The sequence below is a fragment of the Manacus vitellinus genome, unplaced genomic scaffold, assembly GCF_001715985.3.
Source record: "Manacus vitellinus isolate BGI_N305 unplaced genomic scaffold, ASM171598v3 scaffold_2_pilon, whole genome shotgun sequence".
NCBI classification, from domain to species: Eukaryota; Metazoa; Chordata; class Aves; order Passeriformes; family Pipridae; genus Manacus; species Manacus vitellinus.
In genome coordinates, this window is record NW_021940208.1 from 9,554,714 (window position 1) to 9,561,583 (window position 6,870).

A 6,870-nucleotide genomic window follows, 5' to 3' on the forward strand; every position below is an offset into this window, starting at 1 on the left:
CTGCACTGTAGGCATACTTTCTTTTCCTCTAAGAAAAGGCATGCCACAATGTAATTAATCTCTGTGGTCTGTTATCAGATATTTTCTTAGCTTAAGGTAAACCACCAGATTTACTAAAAACTATCAAAAAAAATACGAGCGTGTATTGGGAGAAATGTAGATGCAAAAGGGATTTGCAAACAGCAAGGTATATGACAAAGAAAGTAAGCAATAGAGTTATAAAAGGAGATGAGGGAAAGGAAGCTAATCATGGTGCATGTTACATTTCTTGCTTTCAGGTGCTAAAGCTGATGCAGGGATAATATTGATATGGGAAGCATAGTGGGCTTGAGACACTTTTATCTTTATAAATTCTCCAAAGGGGCAAACCAGACGGGTACTGAGTTATAGTTGAGAAGGTGATAAATACTTCTGGCACAGAAGTAATATATTTTATTTATTGTTCTTTATCTGTTTATACTTTGGCTAACCCTCACTGGACTGCAGTATATAATACACTTGTAGCTGAGCAAATAAGCAGAAGCATGAGACATGGAAAAAAGAAAAAGAGAAGCTTCCTGATTTTATGCCCCACAGAGAATGTTATTGCTTGATAGATGACATCCTCAAAAAACTTTCTCAAATATATTGTTCTTTATCTTTCAATGAATGCATCACCTCAGGGTGTCAAAAGGCACACGCTACACTTCCCTCTGGGCCTAGCTGGGGGACCTTTACCCAAACCCATCATCTTCTTCAATGTGGGTTTGTTGCTGTTGTTTAGCTTCAGGACAAAGATGATTCCCAACAGTTTAACATTCATGATAGTCAATGTATTGCAGCAAGTTTTGTTTGCTAGATGGAGAGTAGGAAGTTGCAATCAGTGATACTAAACAGCTGTTAGCATCTCTGAAATTCAGGAAGAAGTAGACAATAGATCTTCAGAAGTATTAAAACTAATATCCTGATCAAATTGTGTCTCCTAAGTAATCATAGAAAATAAGATAACTGGATAGAACCTCAGGACATATGCAAGTAAATTTGGAGGTCCAAATTGATATGAAAAAGATAAAACAAAGCTTCAACAAAACTATGGCATTTTCTTAAGAGTTCAAAAGCTGAATGAAATAGAACTGATCTTGAACCTGAGCCACACTGTAAGTGGAAGTAGGCATAATTTGCTTTTACTTTCAACCAGTCTTTGCTGCCAACTTCAATTTGATAAACGACATCCTTCCTACACAAATTCAAAGTATTTTAACAAGGCTTAATCTTCCATCTACTTATTGTAATCCAAAATTTTTCTTTTTTTTTCTACTCATGATCTAATTGCCCAGTAGGGATGTGGTTGTCCCAAGAAATTTCAGTTGACTCTTTGGCCTTGGAATATTCACAAACTGGTCTGAATTATCAGTTTCTTTTCATAACCTTTTGTTAAAGGCATATATTAATTTCTATAAAAAATACTATATTAAAAGTTGCATCATACTTAGTTATCCCAAAATTAATTGGAAAAGGCTAAATGTCATATCAAACTTATAAAAAATAGTCTCAGTTTCTTATTTTTCTGTATTCCATCACTACTACATGGAGACTAAAACATTGCTTAAAACTCCATCCACTTTATAAGTTTCCAAAGAATTTTGTTTCTTAGGAAGTTCCAGGTAATTTTATTTACTCTTTCTCTCTCATCCTACAGGTTGTTCTGGATCTGTCCTCTTCTGTCTGACAAACTGTGTAGATTGTACTTGAGGATGTGCTTTAGGAAAGCAGAGAAGCCTAATGTGCCCACACCTATCTGCATACTTCTTGCACAAGGTTTTGTGCAATAGGAGGGAGGGAACAATAAACTTCCTGTCTCAAAATAGTGACACAGACAGGTTTGGGTTATGCTCCAGAATAGGGTGGTCAAAGCACTTGAAGAGACTTGAGTGCCAACATTTGTCTGATTCATCCTTCACAGGAATTTAAGTGATCTGGGACTCCAGGTGTGGGCATGTTTCTTTTTCACATTTCTGCAGGTGAATTGACTTCTATTAGATTACTTTTGGGTGCCAAAAGAGGGGTCGAAACTGATAAAGCTCTTAATATTTTGTATTAGAAGATCATTTGAAGTTAATAACCGTAATATGACCTATAGCAAAAAAAAGAGCATTGCTTCGCATGGATGCCACATGAGATACAAATCTTCCTTTTTTTTTCCTTCCTTCCTTCCTTCGAAAGTTTTTGGGCTCTTGCTTTAATTATATAATTTTTCATTTCATTTCCTAATTAGAGCTCAGCAATAAAATTATTCAAATCTTCCAAAACATACATTTACTCTTCCAAAATTCACATGCCCCTTTGACACAGTATAATCGTTGTTATAGAATAAATCTCAAAAATTGTGCTATCATTCTGCAAAATCCAATTTTGTAGAAAAATATTCATCTGCCATGTAATCTATGAAAAAGAGAAACACAAATATGTCTTCCAAGCCATTGCTTGTGCATTGTTGCACAACATTGTACCTCTGCTGTGAAACTTTATTGCATTAGATGTGAGCCTGCTCAGTCTCTTAAGTGAGAGAAAGGTTTTACATGAATATGTAAATTTTAAAATGGTATAAATATTTTCTATGTCTGCTTACCTTTAACAGCTTCTGTGTCAAAATTAATTTTTTTTAAAAAATTACGTAACTAAGGATCAGACCAAACTCCTTTCTGTGCAAGAATGAGTTGCATTATTACAAATCCTGCTGTGAGAACATGGAGCTATATCAACAGGAAGGAGTTAAGCTCTAGATTCTACATTGAATGAATCATACTCGCTGCATATCTAGGCTGTCCTCGGAACACAACAGATCTCCATGTGGTACTTATCTAAACTTCCGGTTGTAACACTGATCTCCATTTAGCTTTTATTTGCTCTTTCTTGGACACATTGTTATCTTAAATTTGAGTCCAGAATGTAAAGACTAACTCTTAAGTTATCATTATTAAATTCTTGAAAATCAGCAAATGTCCATTTTTTTTCATATCTCCTTCTTCTGTGATTTCTCACAGTATTTTCTTTGATGATTTCGCCAGTTTACTTGATTCAAATACACTGAATTAAACCAGATAAATCAAATTGTGCTATAGTTACACATTACTATAAGAACATAATTTTTGTTAAGAATGAATATAAGTAATTTGTATTGTGTAATAGTTAATATCTTATCTATGCATTAATTATTTGCTTTTTGAAAACTGATAGGTCTGTGAAAAATCCATTTTCCTAACAATTTATAAAAACCTGTGTGTGTACAAATACAGAACCTCTTGTGGGTGGATAGTAATTTTCTAGTTTCAAGCAGCTATAAAACTTTGCATTGCTTCCAAGCTTTCATCTAAATGGCCTTTTGGTGTCATCATAAGCAAAATAGCATCTGTAGCAAAATAGTTCTTCAGGTTTTTTGTTGGTTGAAACAACTGCCATCTTTTCCTCTGCTGCATGTTGACATTCTTGGCTGGGCTTTGCAGATCATTTTTGACACTGTTCTCTGTCTTATATCTAATTGATCCAATTTTCTCACTGGATGAGATAATTTTAAATAGTAACTTTTTTTATTATTATTTTACAGTACCATTTGAGGAAAACAGTTATCAAGATGAAGATTTACTCTGCCTCTGTATGAGGATTAGCTATGAAGGTGTCCATATGTTCAGCAATTCTGAGTAGAAATACTAAGATGCAAAGGAGGATGCCCTGTGATGTGAAAATTAAGCAAAGACTGAGGTAGAAATCCTTCACCTTTTGAAAGGTGAAGTCCTATCCAGATGCTGTATAACAATAAAATCTACTCAAAGTATTGTCATTTGTTTTTGAATTGACCAATCATTAAAGAACTGGAATGTTAGACTCTGAATTTTGCATCAGATACTTGAATACCATCAATCAGCACAGCTGCATGAGATCCAGTGAAAGAATTCAAGCTTAAAAACTGTCAAAGGACCAATATTCTTTAATTCTCCCAGTTCTAAAATCTCCTTAGAGAGTGTCATATGAGGATAATAAATGCCAGGTCATTGTCTCCCAGGAAGCCTAGAAGGGTATCATATTTGTACCTTTGGGTCTGGATACTTGTCTAACTAGTAAATTGCTCTCAAAGTGTCAGAAAAAAACAGTATTTCACATTTGACTGACTGAAAAGAGCTAAGTTATTATGAATTCTTGGGAAAGGAAGCATGACTGAATTGAGAGCAGCAAAAAGATGGTTAAGAAACTCAGAAGTGGAGATTTGTTATGAAAACACTTAACTTAAACCTCTGCAGATTATAATTTATTACTCACAATTCAATTAAAAAAAAGAACTAGATTTAAGCCACAAGCCTGCTAGGCAATATTTTGGATGTGGAATATTAAACAACAGGAAGTGAAGGGAAGATATTGGCTGTAGCATCATGGTTGCTCATGTTCTTAAATGAATCAGAGCAACTTAAATTTCATCACTGAAATTTAACATTACTGCATGCCCTTTATAAACGAAATCAATAGTGAAACTTGTCTGGAATATGAAAAATAACAGATCACCACTTCAATTAAATAGGAACTTTTAAAAGATGAGAAGGCAGTCTAAACTAAACTGGTATGAATCCTGGGCTGTTTAACAAATTGATAAAACTTTATTTACCAAGAGCCTTCATATTACAAAAACTATTTTTATGTTTACCTGAAATGATGATTTGCACCCTAATCCCTTAACTAGACATAGAAAGACATAAAACACCTGGTTCCCACTGCTTTATGTTAACTCCAGACTTTCTAGTCTTGATTTTGAGAAACTGCCTAAATTTTCCTTTGTCAAATAGCCTTGTTAGTTCTTTTATTAGTTGTTATTGCTGGTGTTGTGTTCATCCCCAGAAGTATCTGTTATTGATCAGAGTTCCCAGTTCTATGTTAAGTATTTAACAGAAAGAAGGTGTCTTGAAAACCTACCACAGAAAATGATATTAAGGTCATCTAAACCAAAAGATAAATGTTAAGATGATAGTGTAGTTTGTTGTAGAACTATAGATTCATATGGGGGAGATGTTCACTTAATCACAACACCAGAAATATACTACAGCTGTTAATCACTCTGCCCCAAAATTAATCTCAAGATACTCTGGCTTTGAAATTCTAGCCATAACTCATCTTACAGGAATATTGTAGGGTTTGACTTTCTTGTGACTTCTGCTCTCCTTAGGCTAAAAAATAATTGCTACATTTTCACTTTAAGGGGGCAGTGCCCACACAGGGCAAAAAAATTGGATACTGAGTCCTATCTGTGGTGCTGTTTACCATAAAATTTAAAAAAAGTTATCACTGGTCACAGAAAAAATATGTCAATGTGGTAGGAGCTAGACTACCAGAGTGGTGGCAGTGGGTGGCAGGAGGGGTGGAGGCAATATATGGAAAGAACCAATACCATGTTTACATATTAGGCACAGAAGCCTAGCTGTCTTTACTTTTTCGTAGTTTGTTCATCTTAAACTTTTTCATCACTTATTGACAACAAATCTCATGTTAAAACAGAACTACTAGATTTCTGCAACCTTTCCAGCAAGTAGACCACCACAAATCTGCTAACTTTAAGGTATTAAATATGTATTCTGTCTCAAATAGTGTCTAAGTACAATTTTTAATAGAATACAATCAATAAATTAACAGGACACTTGTTCTGAGTTATTGGAAGTCACTAGAAAAAAAACGGATGAGGACAAAAAATTTAAATATTAAAATATTCTTACATGTTATATAGTTATATAAATTATGTATTATACACACTAGTCTATTATAATTTTTATATAAAACTTAATGTAAATTAAAATCCTGTGAATTATTACTATGGGTCTAAAGAATGTTGTTAATACCCTGATTCTACCCAATGGTGTCCAAACTGTATCATTCTTCCCTGTAGTAAGACAAAATTTCTGTCCTACTCCCAAAACCCAAATTCAGAATACATGAATGATATACATCAGCTGGGTATGTTAAAATCTACTAGCAAAACATGCACCATTTTAGGTTAAAAATATAATCCAAGCTTTTTTTACTTGACCTAATATCTATTCTTATATTTGTACCTTTTTTTAATCAGTAAATGGCATTTTTTCCTTTAGTCTTTAGCCCTAGGCTTTATTGCATGAACATTCTGCCTTGAGTTATATTTGCTTAATTTCTTCAGTTTGTGTGCTTTCTCAACTCGATACTCTCTCTCAGGTCTTTCAAAACACAGTGCTCAGTCTTTATTTTTAATTAACAAAAAAGTGATCAACACTGTACTTGGGTGAAGGTGCTCTATTACAAGAGATGAAATATAAAAAGCATGATGAGAAGCTGATGTGTTTGATATGAAAGTTATCAAAATCATCTATAATCTCAGAAATTAATGTTGTAATTTCCAGGATAATACATGATGTTTAAAAAACACTGATGTATTTAGATGCCTCTCATACATAGACTGATACAGTTATCATGCTTTCTATTACTAATGCAGGATTTCACTCATCAGAAAAGATTTCTGTCTCTGGTATAAACCTCAGTCAGTAAATGTTCCAAAGCATTAGCTGTTATTCAGAAAAGATACTAAGAACGTTCCATTTCACCAGAACATTAAAAAGCTTTCAAAGAGTACAGAATGCAATTACAAAAATAAGAACCAGGTCACAGCACTAGAACTACTGTCCTGACCCATGCAAAAGCAGTGGTTGTTATTTTTTTCTAAATGATGACTGATATTAAAGATGTGACATAGTGACTCAGTAGATATATACACTGTTCAGGAGGGAGCCAGACAGAAAGATCAAAAGTAATTTCTAAGAACAAAATTAAAAATGTAAATTAAGGCTTGCAGTTAGTTTTCATATATTTATCACTCTCAGGCCC